Source organism: Apodemus sylvaticus, chromosome 4 (genome assembly GCF_947179515.1).
Source record: "Apodemus sylvaticus chromosome 4, mApoSyl1.1, whole genome shotgun sequence".
In the NCBI taxonomy this organism is placed as follows: domain Eukaryota; kingdom Metazoa; phylum Chordata; class Mammalia; order Rodentia; family Muridae; genus Apodemus; species Apodemus sylvaticus.
Window position 1 is genome coordinate 154,961,785 of NC_067475.1, and position 20,895 is coordinate 154,982,679.

Consider the following 20,895-nt stretch of genomic DNA (forward strand, 5'->3'; position numbering starts at 1 on the left):
CATTCACCAAAATGCTTTGGTGACTAGAAGTGTCATTCAATCTTGGAGATTATCTAATCCAAAGAAAACCTTGATGTATCAAATTGGGAAAAGTGGATTAGGGAAGAAAATATATTTGGAAGCTAAAAAAAAGAAGAGTTCAATGTCTTCTTCATTCCTGTCAGCTGTAGCTATGCATCCATAATTGCCATGGCTCTGGTTTACCTTCAAAGACATATTTGTACTTGAGCTGTTTGGATCTGTGATAACAGAGGCCTGCACTTAATCCACACAGGACATATTGTCCATAATTGCAGGAAATGGACAAGATTCAGATCAAATATTCTGATTCTTATCAGAAAAATCACACTGTCCCTGAGGGATAAGATTTATACTGAAAAACACATTAACTGGAATGAAGAATCTGTGCTCACAGTAGCTTCTGTTTTAAAGGGAAGGCAGTATTTTGCATCACCAACATTCAACATCACTCTAGAGATGCATATGTGCTTACTGTCCTTGAGATTGCCTGATGATGATAGTTTTCTTGAACTATGGACACATGACCCTGGATAAAAGGCATGGTAGGTAACTGTCTGAGAAGTTCAAAGCTTCATCACAAAGACACATGTGAACACTTTCTCTTGAATGTTGTTATTCTTTTATTTAAGTTGGACTTTGCTTTGGCATTGCAATCATTCCCATTGATTTCGCCTTTATACTATTACCATGTGAATTAATAACAGAAAACGTAATAATAGTGATGAAAATGTGCTTTAGAAAATATATGCCTTAAATGATACTTAACAAAAAACAATTCCTCATAAATTACAACAGTACAAAATAGCTTGTCTACCAGAGACTTATAAAAGGTTATGAGAGAATTGGATGTTGCCCTATGTCCAGTAGACACATGAAATTGTTTTCTTTCTCTACCAAGAAAATGAACCAGCACTTTTATCTTTGTCAGATATTGCCATCCTAACCCCATGAAAAATATTGAAGAATTAGCCTAACCTGCTTCTAAATAGTCTATCATGCTTAACTGACCAGTGAGCGTCAGTAGCTTTAGAGCAAATATCTTTTTTTTTTTAATTTATATTTGAGCCATGATCCCAGATTGCCCCTCAATAGATTGGGGAGCTAAGGCCCTAGACATCAAGAGAAAAGATAATGTTCTGAGAGTAGCCATGCTTAATAACATTAGGCAATTGTAGCAAATGATCCCCGCTTGGCCCCTGAGCATGCCAAGTGTGTCTCGCTCTCATTACCAGAAACGAGGGACCACATCACAGGGAGGAAAGTGAAGATCAGTAACTGGAAGTGGCCATGTGCTTTCAAAGAAATTTAAACATACAGGAACACCTGGGAATCTTCCATTTGTCTGAATTGCTACCCTTAGTACAACATGAAAATTAATTGTGGTATTTCATGAACAAAGACACTTTTCTGCCCTTCAAACAAGCTGCTGCTTACAATTAATTTAAATAGTTGAATATTTATACATTTTAAGGAATGAATATGAAATTGTGAGATGTTGCACATGTAAAACAGGGTGCTCAATAAGAAAGTTCACCATTATTCCAGGTGGGCCTGTATGCAGAGGTGTACATGTATATTACAACTTTACTCTCTGAAATGAAAGTACAAATTCACCCAATTATGTAATCAGAATCAGGTATTTTCTGGCCCTGAAATTTTCTGATGGTTGTTTATTTTCAGGAAGAGTACTTTCGTTTTTGTTTGTTAGTTTTGTTGATTTTTTTATAGGTACTGTTTATATTTCTTCTTTTACTTTTACTATTATTATTATTACAAATTTATATATTCATTTATATATTTATTCATTTTACACCTTGAATGCTTCACCCTACCGCTTCACCCTTCACAGCATGTCTTCCCTTATCCTGTGAGTGGGTTAGGGCCCCCATGTGAAATCCTGGCGCCCTGGCACACCAACTGTCTTCATGATTAACAAACTTCTTCTACTGAGGCCAGTTGGGTATTTGGTTTCCACAGACAGTCAACAGCTATAGGGATAGCCCCTGTTGCACATATTGGGGGACCCACATGGAGACTGAGCTGCACATTTGCTACATATGTACCATGTGTCATGATCCAGCTACTGTATACTTTTTGGTTGGTGGTCAGACCTTGATAGTTCACAATGGTTCGGGTTAGTTGATTTTGTTGGTCTTCCTGTGATTCCCTATCTCCACCAGGACCCTGAATCCTTTCCCCAACTCTTCTATAAGAGTCCCTGAGCTCCAACCAATGGTTGGCTGTGGGATTCTTTATCTGTTTTAGTCAGCTGCTGCATACAGCCTTTCAGAGAGCAATTATGATAGGTTCCTATCTGGTTGTCCCGCAGAGGAGCTAGCCTCCTTTGAGACAGACAGAGCTTCAGGCTGTGATGTGGAGTACAGATCTCTGATTGAAGGTATGAGTGTGGACTGAATGCCAGGAAAGGCAATTAGAACAGAAAGTAGGGTTATTTCATTGATACTGCATCTATGATTCTAGAATTAGGTAAGAACACATAGGCTCCTGCCTGTAGTTTACACTTTAGAGCCAGAATTCTCATTGGTGATAGACTGGGAAACTCTGAATGAAATAGGGTCTCAACCAGTGGTTCTCAGCCTTCCTAGTCCTGTGTCAGTAATATAGTTTATCATGCTGTGGTCATTCCTAAACATGACATCATTCCACTGATATTTCATAATTGAAATTTTGCTGCTGTTATAAATTATAATGTGTACTGTGTGGAATATCTAATATCCAGGACATGTGACCCCTAAAAGGGTTGTGACATACAAGTTGAGAATCACCTGTCTAAACTCCTTTAAAAAAAAAAACAAACATTTTTCTCAAATTACTTTGTACAATGTACATTGGCCATTAATTTTCTTGTGTTTTTTCATTACAAAGGGATTTTATTAGAAATATACAAGGAAGCTTGCTTGATTCAGATTTATATGAAAATCAGCTTAGTGTCCTTGCTGAAGAATGTCTGCTTGGAAAACATTTCTGCTATACAAATGTAATGATACATACAGTAAATACTTGGAGAACTGCACAAACTTAGAGTGAATGCAATTTGAAGGTTCATAGGTTTGTATTTACAAGATTATAACATCTAGAAAGATGTTCCATGCCAATAAGTTTCCTTTGCTTTGATATGTATAGCAACTTTATAAACAGGTGCATTTCTCAAGCAAGAGTATAGTGCCAGTTCTATAATCCCACTACTTGAGGGTCTTCTACACTATAACTGTCACGGTTTGGAAGACAGAACATGCTACACAGTTGTGTGAAGGTCAGACTAGAATACTGTTTTGGGTTCCTATGTGAGACAAATTACAAGGAGTACAATACCTGTGGGTTTTTTATAGTCTTATATTATTACAATGGTATTATGAATATTACACATGTTAAATACATGCCATTGATTAGAATATGAAGCTATTACTTAGTTCTTCTTTCTCAACTATAACTACCTAGAGAAATCTGGGTCAGGTATAGCGTTGACTTCTTTGAATCATTTTCCTGTATGATAGTCTATAGAATGCTTTCTTAGGTAACAGGAACTTTGAACTCTCATTTTTACCCATGGCTCCAGCATCTCTGCCTTACCTATAGCAAAAACTTTTATAACTGCAGTGAGTGTGTCCCAAGATTTGTAACAACAAATCTTCATTCTTTTTTTTTTATTCGATATATTTTTTATTTACATTTCAAATGATTTCCCCTTTCCTAGCCCCCCACTCCCAGAAAGTCCCGTAAGCCCCCTTCTCTCCCCCTGTCCTCCCACCCACCAGTTCCCACTTCCCTGTTCTGGTTTTGCTGAATACTGCTTCACTGAGTCTTTCCAGAACAAGGGGCCACTCTTCCTTTCTTCTTGTACCTCATTTGATGTGTAGATTATGTTTTGGGTATTCCAGCCAATAATGAGGAAACACAAAAAACACTTAAAGAAATACAGGAGAACTTTGGTCAACAGGCTGAGGTCATGAAAGAGGAAATATAAAAATCTCTTAAAGAATTACAGGAAAGCACAAACAAGCAAGTGAAGGAGCTAAGCAAAACAATGCAGGATCTAAAATCAGAAGTAGAAACAACTAAGAATATTCAAAGGGAGACAACTTTGGAGATAGAAAGCCTTGGGAAGAAATCAGTGGACATAGATGCAAATATCAACAACAGAATACAAGAGATAGAAGAAAGGATCTCAGACGCTGAAGATACCATAGAAACCATGGACTCAACAGTTAAAGAAAATGCAAAAAGCAAAAAGCTTGTAACCCAAAATATCCAGGAAATCCAGGACACAATGAGAAGACCAAACCTAAGGATTATAGGCATAGATGAGAGTGAAGATTTACAAGTTAAAGGGCCAGCAAATATCTTCAATAAAATTATGGAAGAAAACTTCCCTAACCTAAAGAGAGAGATGCCCATCCCATGAATATACAAGAAGCCTACAGAACTCCAAACAGACTGGACCAGAACAGAAATACTTCCCGTCACATAATAATCAAAACACCAAATGTACTAAACAAAGAAAGAATATTAAAGGCAGTAAGAGAAAAAGGCCATGTAACATATAAAGGAAGACCTATCAGAATCACAGAAGACTTTTCACCTGAGACTATGAAGGCTAGAAGATCCTGGGCTGATCTCATGAAGACTCTAAGAGAACACAAATGCCAGCCAAAACTACTATATCCAGCAAAACTCTCAATCACCGTAGATGGAGAAACTAAGATATTCCATGACAAAACCAAGTTTACCCAATATCTGTCCACAAACCCAGCTCTACAAAGGATAATAGGAGGAAAACACCAATACAAGGAGGGAAACTTCACCCTGGAAAAAGCAAGATAGTAACCTTTCATCAAACCCAAAAGAAGTTAACCAATCAAATTTAAAAATTAACGTCAAACATGACAGAGAGTAACAATCACTATTCCTTAATATCTCTTAGCATCAATGGACTCAATGCCCCAATAAAAAGACATAGACTAACTGACTGGATATGTCAACAGGACCCTACATTTTGCTGCTTACAGGAAACACACCTAAGGGTCAAAGACAAACACTACCTTAGAGTAAAAGGCTGGAAGACAATTTTACAAGCAAATGGTCTCAGGAAACAAGCTGGAGTAGCCATTTTAATATCAGATAAAATTGACTTTCAACCCAAAGTCATCAAAAGAGACTCTGAGGGACACTTCTTGCTGGTCAAAGGAAAATTACAACAAGAAGAACTCTCAATCCTGAACATCTATGCTCCCAATGCAAGGGCACCCTCTTTCGTAAAAGAAACTTTATTAAAGCTCAAAGCACACATTGCACCTAACACAATAAATTCACAGAGAATCAACAAAGAACATACATTTTGAAAAGGAAAACAGAAGGACAACAACAAAAAGAAAAGCAAACAAGGGTACTTTTTAACAAGTAGTTTCTAGAAATAAGATACACAGGAAGAAAGTCATGGTGCTGTTACCCACCATGGAGTAGGATAGCCCAAGAAATGGCTAGTTTAATTTAGAAAGTGTCTTAATTTGTTACTGTTCCTACAATAAAACACTGATGAAAAGAAACTTGTGGAGGAAAGATTACACTTTGTGATATACTTCCAGTTACCTGTAAATTACTGAGAAATGTCAGGGCCCAAACCAATGCACGGCAGGAACCTGGAGGAAAGAACTGAAGCAGAAGCTGTGTAGGAGTGCTGCCTCCTGTCCTGTATCCCAGATCTCTCTCTATGTCTCACTAATAGCTCATGGGTCGCACCATCCTGGAGATCTGGGCCCTACAAATTCTATTGTTAATGAAGAAAATATCCCATAGACTTACCTACACAGTAGGCCAATCTGGTGTTGCAGTTTCTCAACTAAGATCTCTTCTCACCAACTTCTTATAATAGTCATTTTTTTATTGCTTTAATAAAAAAGCATGACTAAAGCAACTCATAGAAGTAAATGTTTATTTGGGACTTAAAGATGTAGAGAGATTACAGTCCTTCAAAGTCATGACAGAGGAGCATGGCTGCAGGAAGGACAGAAAACCAAACAGGAAGCAAAGACCTGGTGGCTGTCATCTTAGGCAGCAAACGTGAAACACAGAATGTATATTGCAAATGGCACCTGGCTTTTGTAACCTTGAATTCTAACCAATGAAATACTTCCTCCAGGGAAGCCAAGCCACTCAAACCACCTGAAACAAGTCACAAAGATGGTATTATACATTGCAATGCCTGGAATTAGACAAGGCATACCACTCAAACCATCACAATGAAACTCCACCTCCTCTCCACACCCTGCAAAAAAAAATCACCAATTCAAGAAACCTTTGAAGTCATTAATGTGATTCACTCATAGTTATTCTGGCAGCATATCAGTTCTGGAATGTTACTTTGCTTTAGTAGTTCTCCCATTCTTGGCAATGTGTAAACAATTTTAACTAGGTTAAGTAAGTTGCAAAGAACTTAGAGTTTCCATTTCAGACAGAGACTTCATTTCATAATTTATACCTGCTCATAATAACTGGTATTTTCCTCATAATTTTGGATTTCAATTTTTTATAGATTTCAATTTGGTAAACTATGTGAAATGGCAGAGGATCTTGTTTTTGTCTTGTGGTGTTTCAGATGTCTATCATAAAAATCATGATTAACAACTATATAGATATATTTGGAGAGGATGACCATATCATTTGTGACCATAATCAAAAGAGGTCAGATGACATAAAGAGTTCAGTAAATACTGTTAGTAAGTCACCTGTTATGAAAAAAACCATAGATGGCCACAGTGGGAAAACCTCAAATGCTAATACTGAAGAATTAAAGATTTTATCTGCTGCTCCTCAGGCAGAAGTTACTACAGGTAAAGAGAAGTTTTAATTAGTCATCAATTGGGTAGAAGGATGATATTATTCCCTGATTTCATGAATTTGTAAATATCAGAGCACCATTGGATCATATTATGATATTAAAGCATGGGGAAAATTTTCAAACAACACTTATATATGTTGTATCTATGTTTGATTTCTTTTTTTTTTTTTTTTTTACTTTTACATCCCAGAGGTATTATTCCTCTTGAATTTATATTTGGTGCTGATTTGAAATAAATAGAAATCAACGTGATCAATTTTATCTGACTTATTTGCTATTCCCTGTTTGAGATTCAGCAACCAGAGGCATTTTTGTTAATTTCCTATTGGGGGATATTTGAGACAGCCTGGGCTCCAGGCTGCCTTGTGTTCTCAATGTATCTCAAGGATGACAACGCCTTCCTGATTTTCATGTTTCTGCAAGGTTCAGCTCATCTTTATTCCATTTATGCAGTGTTGGGGATGGAACTCAGGGACTCTGTCATGTTCAGCAAGTAGTCTATTCACTTATTGACATCTGCATCCACTCTTTTTTTGTTCCTTGCTTTTCTGAAATTTGTTTTACTTTGTTGTGAGGATTTTATGTTGTTGTTGTTATTGAGAGAAGGCCTCACTTGAAATGGAGACTGGCTTGAACTCACAATTATCTTTCTTTGGCTTCCCTAGTGCTGGCATTAGAGGCACAAGTCACCGTGTTGTTCTTTTATTACTTAATTTTTGGAAATATCTCAATATTTATTGAATATTTATTTTTCTGAGGAATGACATATCTAAATATCATTGGAAAGAGTATAACTCATCATATAACATCAGATAACATATATAAAGTAATTTCTAATGAATTCAAACATTCAGATTTTTATGAGTAGTACAGATCCGAAATCTAAAATATAGTTTTATTTCTATTTATTGAATGTCTTTTCTACCTTCTGAAGTAAAATTTATCATGATTCAGAAAAATTGATGAGTATTTGCAAGAAGGGAAGCTCATATATCCTTGCTTTGAAAATAATTCTAAATGGAGAGAAACTTGAAGCAATCCCACTGAAATCAGGGACCAGACAAGGCTGCCCCCTTTCTCCTTATCTTTTCAATATTGTACTTGAGGTACTAGCTCGGGCAATTCGACAACATAAGGAGGTCAAAGGGATACAAATTGGAAAGGAGGAAGTCAAACTATCATTATTTGCAGATGACATGATAGTCTACCTAAGTGACCCAAAAAACTCCACTAGAGAGCTCCTACAGCTGATAAACAACTTCAGCAAAGTGGCAGGTTATAAAATCAACTCAAGCAAATCAGTGGCCTTCCTATACTCAAAGGATAAGCAGGCTGAGAAAGAAATTAGGGAAATGACCCCCTTCACAATAGCCACAAACAGTATAAAGTATCTTGGGGTGACTCTTACCAAACATGTGAAAGATCTGTATGACAAGAACTTCAAGACTCTGAAGAAGGAAATGGAAGAAGACCTCAAAAAATGGGAAAACCTCCCATGCTCATGGATCGGTAGAATCAATATAGTTAAAATGGCCATTTTGCCTAAAGCACTATACAGATTCAATGCAATACCCATCAAAATCCCAACTCAATTCTTCACAGAGTTAGAAAGAGCAATTATCAAATTCATCTGGAACAACAAAAAACCCAGGATAGCTAAAACTATTCTCAGCAACAAAAGAAAATCTGGGGGAATCAGTATCCCTGACCTCAAGCAATACTACAGAGCAATAGTGTTAAAAACTGCATGGTATTGGTACAGTGACAGGCAGGAGGATCAATGGAACAGGATTGAAGATCCAGAAATGAACCCACACACCTATGGCCACTTGATCCTCAACGAAGAGGCTGAAAACATCCAATGGAAAAAAGATAGCCTTTTCAACAAATGGTGCTGGTTCAACTGGAGGTCAGCATGCAGAAGAATGCGAATTGATCCATCCTTGTCTCCTTGTACTAAGCTCAAATCCAAATGGATCAAGGACCTCCACATAAAGCCGGACACTCTGAAGCTAATAGAAAAGAAACTGGGGAAGACCCTTGAGGACATCGGTACAGGGAGAAAGTTTCTGAACAGAACACCAATAGCGTATGCTCTAAGAGCAAGAATTGACAAATGGGACCTCATAAGGTTACAGAGTTTCTGTAAGGCAAAGGACACCATCAAGAGGACAGATCGGCAACCAACAAATTGGGAAAAGATCTTCACCAATCCTACATCAGATAGAGGGCTAATATCCAATATATATAAAGAACTCAAGAAGTTAGACTCCAGAAAACCAAACAACCCTATTAAAAAATGGGGTACAGAGTTAAACAAAGAATTCTCACCTGAAGAACTTCGGATGCCGGAGAAGCATCTTAAAAAATGCTCAACTTCATTAGTCATTAGGGAAATGCAAATCAAAACAACTCTAAGATTTCATCTTACACCAGTCAGAATGGCTAAGATTAAAAATTCAGGAGACAGCAGGTGTTGGAGAGGGTGTGGAGAAAGAGGAACACTCCTCCACTGCTGGTGGGGTTGCAAATTGGTACAACCACTCTGGAAAGCAGTCTGGCGGTTCCTCCGAAAACTGGGCACCTCACTTCCAGAAGATCCTGCTATACCACTCCTGGGCATATACCCAGAGGATTCCCCACCATGTAATAAGGATACATGCTCTACTATGTTCATAGCAGCCCTATTTATAATTGCCAGATGCTGGAAAGAACCCAGGTATCCCTCAACAGAAGAGTGGATGCAAAAAATGTGGTATATCTACACAATGGTGTACTATTCAGCCGTTAGAAACAATGAATTCATGAAATTCTTAGGCAAATGGATGGAGCTAGAGAACATCATACTAAGTGAGGTAACCCAGACTCAAAAGGTGAATCATGGTATGCACTCACTAATAAGTGGTTATTAACCTAGAAAACTGGAATACCCAAAACATAATCCACACATCAAATGAGATACAAGAAGAAAGCAGGAGTGGTCCCTGGTTCTGGAAAGACTCAGTGAAACAGTATTTGGCAAAACCAGAACGGGGAACTGGGAAGGGGTGGGAGGGAGGACAGGGGAAGAGAAGGGGGCTTACGGGACTTTCGGGGAGTGGGGGGGCTAGAAAAGGGGAAATCATTTGAAATGTAAATAAATTATATCGAATAAAAAAAATAACAATAAAAAAAAATAAAAGCTGGGCAGTTGGTAATAGGTGGGGAAAAAAAGACTTATACTACTATACTGCCCCCAAATTTACACGTAAACATGACCTGCCCAGGAAATAGGTAACTTCCTGGAATGCTGGGAACTGTAGTTCTTAGGAAACTACAAAGTCTTGTGGGAAAGTATAGTAGCCTATATGTTTGTTCTATATGCCCCTGGACACATGGCTCAAGGCCATTCTCAGGTGTGAAATTCTGGAGACTGGTCCTGATAAAAGTCCATCTCTTGGTCAGTATTTACTATTTAATAAATTCTTGCTTTACATTTGCTCCAAAAAAAAAAAAGAAAAAAGAAAATAATTCTGTATTATTACAGGAAACAAATGTTTATTTTCACTATTTTACTGGATAAATTTATACCTTCTAGAGGATTCCAGGGGATAGCATTGCCACTTAATTCACCTCTTAATGACCTCATAAATTTCTATCTCAGTTTATTTGCTGGTTAAAATCTAGCCCCACTGTTAGTGCTACAAATATTACATTTTCATTTAATAGTAGCTCAGCAGTTTACAATGATTATTTAATCAGTAATCTCTTACTAGATAAAAACAGTAACCAATACTCTAACCATTTTCTTAAATTTGTGAATGTACACATATAAAATATGTGTAATAAATAACTTGGTGTGGTGCTGAAGTCTCCCAATAGTATTGTGTGGCATTCAATGTGTGATTTAAACTTTAGTAATGTTTCTTTTATAAATGGGTGTGTCCTTTTATTTGGAGCATAGCTATGCACAATTCAAAAATCATCCTGGTGCATTTATCGTTTGATGACAATGAAATGTCCTTCTCTGCCTCTTTTGATTAAATATGGTTGGAAGAGGATGTGATTAGAATGTAGAATGGATACCCCAGCTTTCTTCTCATACCTGTTTGCTTGGAAAAACTTTTCTATAACTTTATTTCAGGGTGAGATTTATCTTTGGTATTGAGGTGTGTTTATTATATACAAAAGAATTATGGATCCTGTTTCCTTTCCCTCCTGTTAGTCTGTGTCTTCTATTGAGGAGTTAAGTCCAATGATTTTAAGAGAAATAGTGACCAACAATTGATTGTTAATTCTTCTTCTTCTCTTCCTTGAATTTTAAAAATCATACATTTATTTCATATGTATATATATATATATATATATATATATATATATATATATAGTATTATAAACTTTTTTTAGTTGATTGGTCATTTTAATTTTTGGAAGATTTTTTTTATTAATTATTTGTATACACTCCATATTTTATTCCCCACCCTGGCAACCTGTATCCACCCTCAGACAGTTTCACATCCCATACCTCCTCTCCTCCCTGTCTCCACCTGGATGTCCCTATCCCACACCCCACCTCACCTGTAAAATCTCTGAGGCCTCCAGTCTATTGAGGGTTAGATGTATCATATCTGGACGAATACAGACTCAGCAGTCCTCTGTTTTATATGTACCAGGGTCCTCATATCTCAGTCCCACTTGGGAGAGAGAAGAAAGCAATCACAAGTGGGGAGGGAGGGACCTGGGATGGAAAGTAGTCAGGGTGGGGGAGAGGGGAATAGAAGGGGGACAAGGAGGAGAGAGGAGTCTGATCTGACCCTGGGGGAGGGAAAAGGACTGAAGCCCCGAGAACTACCAGAATGAATAGAAACAGGCGGGAGATAGGAGGTTGGAGGGACCCTCCAGAATGGACCAAAGAGCTAGGAGGTGAGAGTCTTACAGGTCTAACATGGAGGGACCTTAGATGAAATGCCTGACAGTAGGAAGAGGGAACTTATAGACCCTACCTCCAGCAGGAAGACAGGGCTTCAAATGAAGGAGAGGGAGATCATCCCACAGCCATAACTCTGACCCATAATTTTTCCTGTCTTAAAGAATTACAGATGTGAAAATGGAGAAGAACCCAAGGAAAAGAAGGTCCAGCGACAGCCTCAAAGTAGGATCCAGCTCAAGGGGAGGCCCTAAGGCCTGACACTATTACTTAAGCTATGAAGCACTCACAAAAAGGGACCTAGAAGGACTACACTCTAGAAGAATCAACAAGCAGCTAAAAGAGTCAGATGCAGATATTTGCACCCAACCAATTGACAAAAGCAGCTGACCCCTGCTGTGAATTAGAGAAGGCTGAATGAAGTTGAGGGTGACCCTATAAGAGGACCAGCAGTCTTAATTAATGTGGACCCCAAGGATCTCTCAAACACTGGACCACCAAACAGACAGCATACACTAGTTAATTCTTCTTATGTTGTTGAATATGGTGTGTGTGTGAGAGTGCCTGTGCGTGTGCGTGTGCGTGTGCATGTGCGTGCTATCACTTCTTTGATTTTGCTAGTGTAAACTTATTTATTATCTGTGGGTTTTTGGGTGTAGTTAGCCTCCTTGACTTGGAGTTTTCTTCTAGTATCTTACATAGATAGATATTGGTTTTTGTTTGTTTTTGTTTTGTTTTTATTTGTTTGTGGATAGATACTATCCACAAACAAATTTGGCTTGTCATGGAGTGTGATGGCTATTTCTGCTTATCAAAATGATTAAATCTGGAGTGAACTACAATGCAGAAATGGAGGGCACACCTCTAATCCTGATTTTTAGCCTGGAAGGATTGTTTCTGAACTGGATCTTTACATGGAGATCTGTAGGCATAGTAACCATGAAAATCTTAAGTCCAGGCTAAATAGGACACGTATTTAATTGGAGGAGACTAAGGCAAGCAAATCTGTGAATTCAAGGTCATCTTGGATGAAGCAAGTTTTAGATCCAAGTGGGGTGGTACTTACCTTTAATTTGAGCCTCACCTTCTGCTGTAGGCCTACATGAGGATATTGGAAGAAGGAAGATTCACTCTTCTTTGACTATTTGCACTTACTTACCAACACATCTGTTGGAACCTTCTTCTACAGAAGGCCAGTTTAAACACCTAACCTCATGGGACTGAGAAACTACTAGATTTTAGGACTTCCCATTTATACATGCTGAATGTAGGGTTAGTTGGACTACAGACTCTAAGTCATTACAATAAATTCCCTTAATATATATATTGAGAGAGACATTCCATAAGTTCTATGAGCCTAGAGATCCCTAGTCAGTACTATAAATTCCCTCAATATATATATATATATATATAAAGAGAGAGAGAGAGAGAGAGAGAGAGAGAGAGAGTCATTCCATAAGTTCTATGAGTCTAGAGAATCCTAACTAAGAAATGGAATGTGTTGTTTTCGCCAACTATCATGACTGAAAGTGTTGTTCAATATAGTATTCTGAGGGAATATGGTAGTCTCGGTGTCTGCAAGACATCTGTGGAAGCCCTTCTACAGTTTCTAGAGTTTCTAGAGGCCAATATAGAGCAGACCTAAATAAAAAAGAACCTGGTGAATGAAATCAGTTTGTACTTTTGATGATTTCCAGTTGCTGGACCAAAGATGTGCTATTTTTTGGAGAGAGAGGCTCTATATTTGTGTTAACAGGAACGAAAAGAAAGGCTTTGAACACCTTCCAAAGTAATAAGGATCAGATTTGTTAAAGAAAGGCCCACTGAAGATCTTGACTACAGACAGGAAAAATAATCAAGAGGACCAAACATAACAGGTATTATGATTTTCTGATCCTTCTACATGGGACCAGCCCTGAAACTGATGGAGACATAAAAATGACTCTAGCCAGATCTTCAAATATAAATAGCAAATGGATCTTGTTGGCTATTATGTCCTCAAAATTTATCATGCCATCATTTCATAAGGCAGGAATCAAAAGTAAGCAAATTACAATTTGGTTATTGATCTCAGTAACTCATAGAAATTATAGTTAGCTGTCTCTTACCTGCTCAAACAGATGCAAAAAGTTTATCCTGAACTGATCTGTGCACCTTGCACATTAAATACAAATATTTTATGGAACTCAATATTAGTTATAAGTTTATTTCAGAATGAAAAACTCAGAGGGCAGTCCTAACAAAATTCACCCTAAGGGATGCTGAAATAGCCTGCTATTTCCTGAGCCTTGCTTCCAAAGCAGGTTTCAGAAGGGCTGCTAATTTCTAGTGACCTAACTTTGTTCAATCTTTCAATCTGCCATAGCCAACACTTGAGTTAAGAACTTTCTTGATGCATAAAGACTGGACAACAAATAATGCTAGCTAGTTTTATTTTGACTTAATCATTTTTCCAATTTTCTTTAGGACCCTGTCTTAGTCAGGGTTTCTATCCCTGTACAAACATGACCAAGAAGCAAGTTGGAGAGGTAAGGATTTAATCAGCTTACATTTTCCACATTGCTGTTGATCACCAAAGGAAGTCAGGACTGGAACTCAAACAGGTCAGGAAGCAGGAGCTGATGCAGAGGCCATGGAGGGATGCTACTTAATGGTTTGCTTACCCTAGCTTGCTCAGCTTGTTTTCTTATTGAACCCAAAACTACCAGCCCAGGGATGGCACCACCCACAAAGGGGCCCTCCTCCCTTGATCACTAATTGAGAAAATGCCTTACACCTGGATCTCATAGAGGTATTTTCTCAACTGAAGCTCCTTTCTCTGTGATAACTTCAGCTTGTATCAAGTTGACACACAAAACCTGCCAGTACAGACCCCAAACAGGAATTCTTCATCCTAATTCAGCTGAAAGCATTTATAAATCTGTACAGTGGATGGTTTTGGTTATTTTGTAAATTATAGGTATGTTGTTATTTTAAAGAATACTGCCCAAATAATTATGGTTATAATTATCTTCAGGAAAGAAACAAAATAGAAAGCTTAGACTCAGAGAATTCCCTTTCCTTTCCTCTTCTCTACCCTTCTTTCTTAGGTAAAGAAAGAATTAGGTAAATGCATTGTAGAAACTTTAAATCCCAATCTTGGGTTTCTAGCCTATATTCAGACCATTTGGTTCCTGGATAATAAGACACAACCTTTATATTTACAATAAGCCTTAAGCATTATAAGAGTTTGGCAGATATCAACCCTCCATGCTATTAAAATCACAGACGGAAACCTCAGCAGAAGTGGTTTGAAAAGAAAGAAGGGAAATATAGTAGTATAAGAAATATAATAAATTAAATGTAAGTACAGTAATATAAGATGTCGCTGTCAGGTGATGGATTTTAAAATCTGTCTAAAACAAAAGCATTTTATAGCCATAATCAGATATTGTTAGAGATCCTCATATTTTGGCACACAACTGAACTTTTATCTTCTTACTCTAACAGAATTTTTTATTTTGATACAGGTTTGAAGTTTTCATTGGCTGTAACTGCCTGTAGTTACATCAAATGGGTTACCTGGAAGGGAAGATGGGGATGTATGGGAAGGCAGCAAAAAAGAGACAGAGACCAAGATAACACCTGCTATTCAAGGTCTCAAAGTTTAATGAAGAACTCCCAATATATATATATATATAGGCAGGGGGAAAAGGCTGGAAGCTTCTCAGCAGAATCGCTTCAGTTGCTCCACCGGTGGCTAGTGTTTCTCAGGAAACTGCAGGTCCTTGAAGAACAATGGGCTTTACCTTTTTCTGAGCATTCCACCCTAGGTGGAGGGGATTATGACTAACACAGGAGTTCCAGCTCAAAGGCTAGAAGAGGAACTTCACATTGGTCAATGTCACTGTCAAGTTCCTGCCAGGTGGCATGGCATCTCAATAAGGCTCTCTACAATTGGCATAAATTTTTGCATATTGATACAAAATTTAAAATTAATGTCTTTACTTAGATAGGCATTGTATCAATGCAGTGCATTTAAAAATGCAAGATTTAACCCAGTCCTTTTAATAGCTGATAATACAAACTGTTTCAGTTAATTAAATAATATAAGTTAATATTCAGTCAATAAAACTTATAGTCAAATTTGATATTAGATTGTATTATTACGAATATAAATCATGGGTTGTATAGGTATAGATAGCTTGAGACAGGCATTATTAGCTTGTTCAGAAAAGCTATGAATAGATAGATGGTCTTCAAAAACATCAGGGATTCATAGAATATGGCATTTAGGATTTTTCATTATTTAATTGTTTTCGATTATGAGGCAGTTCTGTTCCTGACTATTTTCTCATTCCACTTCAGAGAATATGATGCATCAATTACCTCTATATAGAGTTGCTTCCTTTGTGGCAAGGAAGCCACTGGACAAGAACTGCCCTACCTTTATCTTAAAACAAAATGCTGTTCAAAAAGGATAAATGGGCACAGGATAGTCAACTGCTAATCTCTGCGAAGACAAGATAATCTCGCCCTGTACTGACTGCAGAAACATGATTCAAGTTCTTCCCATTGATTGCTACAAAAAACAGTGAGGAGCTAAGCTAGAAATGTGAATGTAATCACATTTCTAAAGGAAAAAGACGTGTATAGAGTACTGACTTTCATTCTCATCTCCATGTAACACTTAACAAAATTCCTGTACTATTGGGACATCTAACTTTGGACTACTAATATGAGAAAAAAATCAGTATGAAATGCATTGAAGTATTGATACACACACACACACACACACACACACACACACACACATACACACACACACTCCAATAAATATGTACAAGTCAAAAGTGACAAATTTTGAGTTTGGATATCAATAGAACACATGCAAACACATGAGTGCTGTTGCTGAATATTGATGGCATAGTCACATAATCCCACTACTCAACAGACAGGAGCAAGAGGAGCAGACATTCTAATGTCTTTGTCATCTACCATTTGAGATCAGCTTGGTCTATATGACACCCTATCTCAAAATGAAACCAATACAGATAAGAGTTTTAAATTACCCCAGAAAACAGATTTATTTCTAGTCAGAGCATGATTACTTATTTTAAACATTTATTTATTTCCATTTCCTTATTTGCCTGTTTTTTTTTTTTATTTGATCTCTGTGTAAGATGGAATCAGGTATTGGATAGCAATTAGTGTCAGTGATGCCTGTAACTTACATAAGAATGCTGGAAATTGAAATCTGAAAGTAAAGAAAAGCAGCTAGTTAGTGCTTTATATCCTGAGTCGTCCTTTAGACTTAAGGAATGACAGCTTTCAGGTCTCTCACATCAGCAGAATCCCACCATTCACTCTCCACTCTCTTATTCTTCTTAGTCTTTGTTCTATGCATGTATCCATCTACTGACAAGAGGTACTAACATTTCTAGACTCTTCCACTTGTGGACTCTCAGCAGAATGCTGCCAGGACTCTTACTGAACCTGTGACCTCATCACCAAATGTATGTAGGAAGGGAATTACTCTGGTCATATCTTCAGCTTGAATAGTCATACTGGCAGCATGTTAAAGCGAGGTGAAAAATATGTATGCTGTGGATGAGTTTCACAGCCTCCTCCTTACCGATATATTTTATTATCCGTTTTTTCATTTTGCCATTCTTGTGGTTATCTGGACGTCATTACTTATAACCATAGATTGTATTTTCCAGAAAATTATTCAGAATGAGCACTTTTCCTAGTCCTTTTTATATACTATTTTACTAATCATTTATTTAAAAATTTTATTCATTTTGAAGTTGGCCTTTTTCTTTAACTGAAAATTTTTTAGTTCATTTGTGCCCGTGTGTATTCTCACAACATCTTTTCCAAATATGTGTTGTAGGAGACTGTTGAAGTCAGACATGTCTTTTTCAGGCTTGAGCGATGTCATGGTGAGGACATTAGTCATGGGAAGTGGTTTGGTAAATCTGGAACAGTTCATGCTGACTGTACCCTGAGACATTGATGAGACACAGTGTGCTGATATATACTTTAGATTAGATTCTCTGAAAAGGTCAGTGTTTATCTTTGCTGGTTGCTTACCACATCCTGTTTTATTTTTTTGCTGCCAAATGCTTTACCATATAATGGCTATGTGAACCTGCATTAAGTGAGAGTTGGTCAGAATTCTGTCTTGTCTCCATTTCTTTTGTCTCTTGCACCTAGGTCCTTATGCCACCCCTCAAGAACCTGTTCAGACTACACACACACACACACACACACACACACACACACACACCTTAATAACACACAAGGAAAGAAACATTTAAGATCAGATCAGTATAGGTATCTGCCACTGGTACCCTTAAATCATCTTCAACAGTGAATATTGCCAAGCATAGTCACCCACACCATTAGTTCCAGGACTTGGGAAGCAAATGTACTCTGATATCAAAGAATTAAAGACCACTCTGGTCTACCTAGTCTTCTTCATAATAATGAACTCAACCCTGTCCCACTCAAAAGGTAAATAAAATTTTGGAAATATCTTGTTAGTGAATCCCTGAACCCCTTTTCTTCTTATTTTATTCTTTTTTGTCATTAATTTATTTTTCATTTTATTTTCCAGTTGTAGCACCCCCTCTACCAGTTCCCCTACCAGGGCCTTCCATGCATCCCCCAACTTTTCTTCTCTCAGATGGGGGACCCAACACCCCACCCATGATATTACCCCACCCTGGCACATCATGTTACTGTAGGACTAGGCACAATCTCTCCCACTGAGACCTGACATGGTGACTCAGTGTAGAAGGCTAGGTACCAAAGGCAGGCACATTTAGGGACATTCCTGTTCCAGTAGTTAAGGGACCTACAGGAAGGCCTGAATTCTCTTCTAGAAATCTAGTCTAATTGACATAAAATTTTGTAACTTGGACTCCATTAAGTACTTATTTTCCTTATATAGTAGACAGAATAATTTATAGCCAAAAAGGACAGTGCATTTCCTGTGTACACAAGGGTTAAAATTTCAGCCCTTGGAGATATTAGCAAGATTAGAGGACATGTTTTCTATAGAATTCTAAAAGAGAAATTTCAAAGAATCAGTGTTGTAAAATTCTTAGGGATAGGAAACTCTCTTTCAAACATCCTTCCCAATGTTTTGTAGTCTAATTAATGCTCATTTGGCAACCCATCCACAAAGTGATATTATGTTTCCTCAGGTCTCTTGTAGGTGGGGAATGAAGGAACTGCTGCTCCTTCATTTGGAGCTACCTATCCTGAATACTTCCTATCACCAAAAATTGAGTGTCTCATTTTGCCTTGTCTGACCATGCAGGTCTCAGAATTTCCCTATGTCCACAATGTGATCTCAGTTCTGAATTTGTCAGGTGAGAAAACAGTAGTTCAGCCTCGCTCTAATCAATGTTGCATTTGTTTATTTACTTATTTTGTTATTTTCCAAAATCACTTATCATGACAGGCAGTCTGCTCTATGCAGGATTTCCTTATAGGCATTGTGTATGTGATAACACGTGGTCACTGCATCTCCAGTCATTTTTTTTCACTGTGTAAATGACATAACACAAACATTTTTTACAACCAACCAAATCCATCTGTCTGTATGATGCACTTTTAGGGAAAAAGTGCAACATTGACTTAAGATTAAGAATATGTCTGGGTAAGACTTCATTTCCAAAGCACCTATCACAACAAATTTCAACATCTGCTTACCTACACTGTCTGACTATGTATTTTGGTCCTAGACCTTTTCTGAGCCTGTTCTTTCTTCAACAAAGAGTCACTTTCCCAGTGATTTTTTTTTTATAAAATTGAAGATTTATTCAGAAAAGCACTCAGATACAATTCTAGGCTTACAAATACATTTAGAATACAATCGAAAAATAAGTATAGGTAGTTTTTTAATATACTGAAGATTTTCATCTCTCCTGTGTGTGAAAAAATTGAGCATTATATAGGATAATTGATAATATTGAAGATTTTTGGAAAAAAACTCAGAGAAAATAATAGTGTTTTTGATAAAATTGAAAAATTCTGAGCCTGTTCTTTCTTCAACAAATAGTCACTTTCCCAGTGATTTTTATTAATTATAATTTTTAGAGATTGGTTTTCTGAGACAATTACATAGCTTCTTCTGTACTCTTTCCTCCCACTAACCTTTTCTCTCTGTGTGTGTGTGTGTGTGTGTGTTTGTTGTGTGTGTATGTGTGTGTGTGTGTATGACTGTGTGCTCAAATGTAAATACAGTCTGCTTGGTTTATATGTAAACACTTTTATGTGTTTGTTTTAGGGCTGAGCATTTGCTCTTGGGTAACCAGTTGATGTGCTCTTGCCTTGTGAAGAAGATTCCATTCCATTCCTTGCTGCCTGAGGTTCTTTGTGTAGGGTTGAAGGCTCCTGAGCTGTACCTGTTTCATGTTAGCAGTCTATTGATGCCATCCTTGTCCAGGTCTTGTTTAGTCAGCCACAGTGATGATACCTCATGGCTGTAGCTTCTGAAATTCAAGGAGTAACAGTGCCACAGAAAATTCCCTGCTCCTCTTACTCTTACAGTCCTTGGCCCCTCTTCCACAAAGTCTTCAAATCTTAAGTGCAGGAATTATATTGTAGATGTAGCAACTGGAACTGGGCTCCACAGCATTACATTTTGATTAGTTGTGATTTTCTGTGTGGTCTTTGTCTGCTGCAAAGGTAAGTTTCTTTGACAATGGGACAATGTCGCAGAGTGTCCTGCATCTGTATTGGGGATGGATCAGAGGCCAGAAGGAAAGGAAACCTGTGAGGATAGATTAAAACAGTTTGTTTATTCACAGTAAAACAGTAGATGGAGAGAAGGGCTAGCATTCTAATGTCTACAAACACTGGGGCGTGGGCGAATGTGCGCATGCGCACACACATTTCACTAACTTCCAGTCTGGGCGTTATTGTAGCCTTGGTAGCAGGTGCGAGCAAGCTTCCTTGCACGTGTACACACACACACACACACGTTTCACTAACCTCCGGTCTGGCCCGTATTTGTAGCCTTGGTCGATGGTGGATGCACCAGGTAAAGTCCTCGACTTTTTCTTTTTGCTTCGGATCCCAGCTGGAGCTCTTCATGATGTGGCCCATTTCATTCGGC

The 20,895-nt window shown here is 37.7% G+C and overlaps 1 protein-coding gene across 1 annotated transcript in view; it reads right to left on the reverse strand.

Moving 5' to 3' along the window:
• LOC127683494 (rho GTPase-activating protein 20-like) overlaps positions 1–20,895 on the reverse strand; it is a 228,771-nt gene that overhangs the window by 56,961 nt on the left and 150,915 nt on the right. The gene's annotated exons all lie outside the window — the stretch shown is intronic.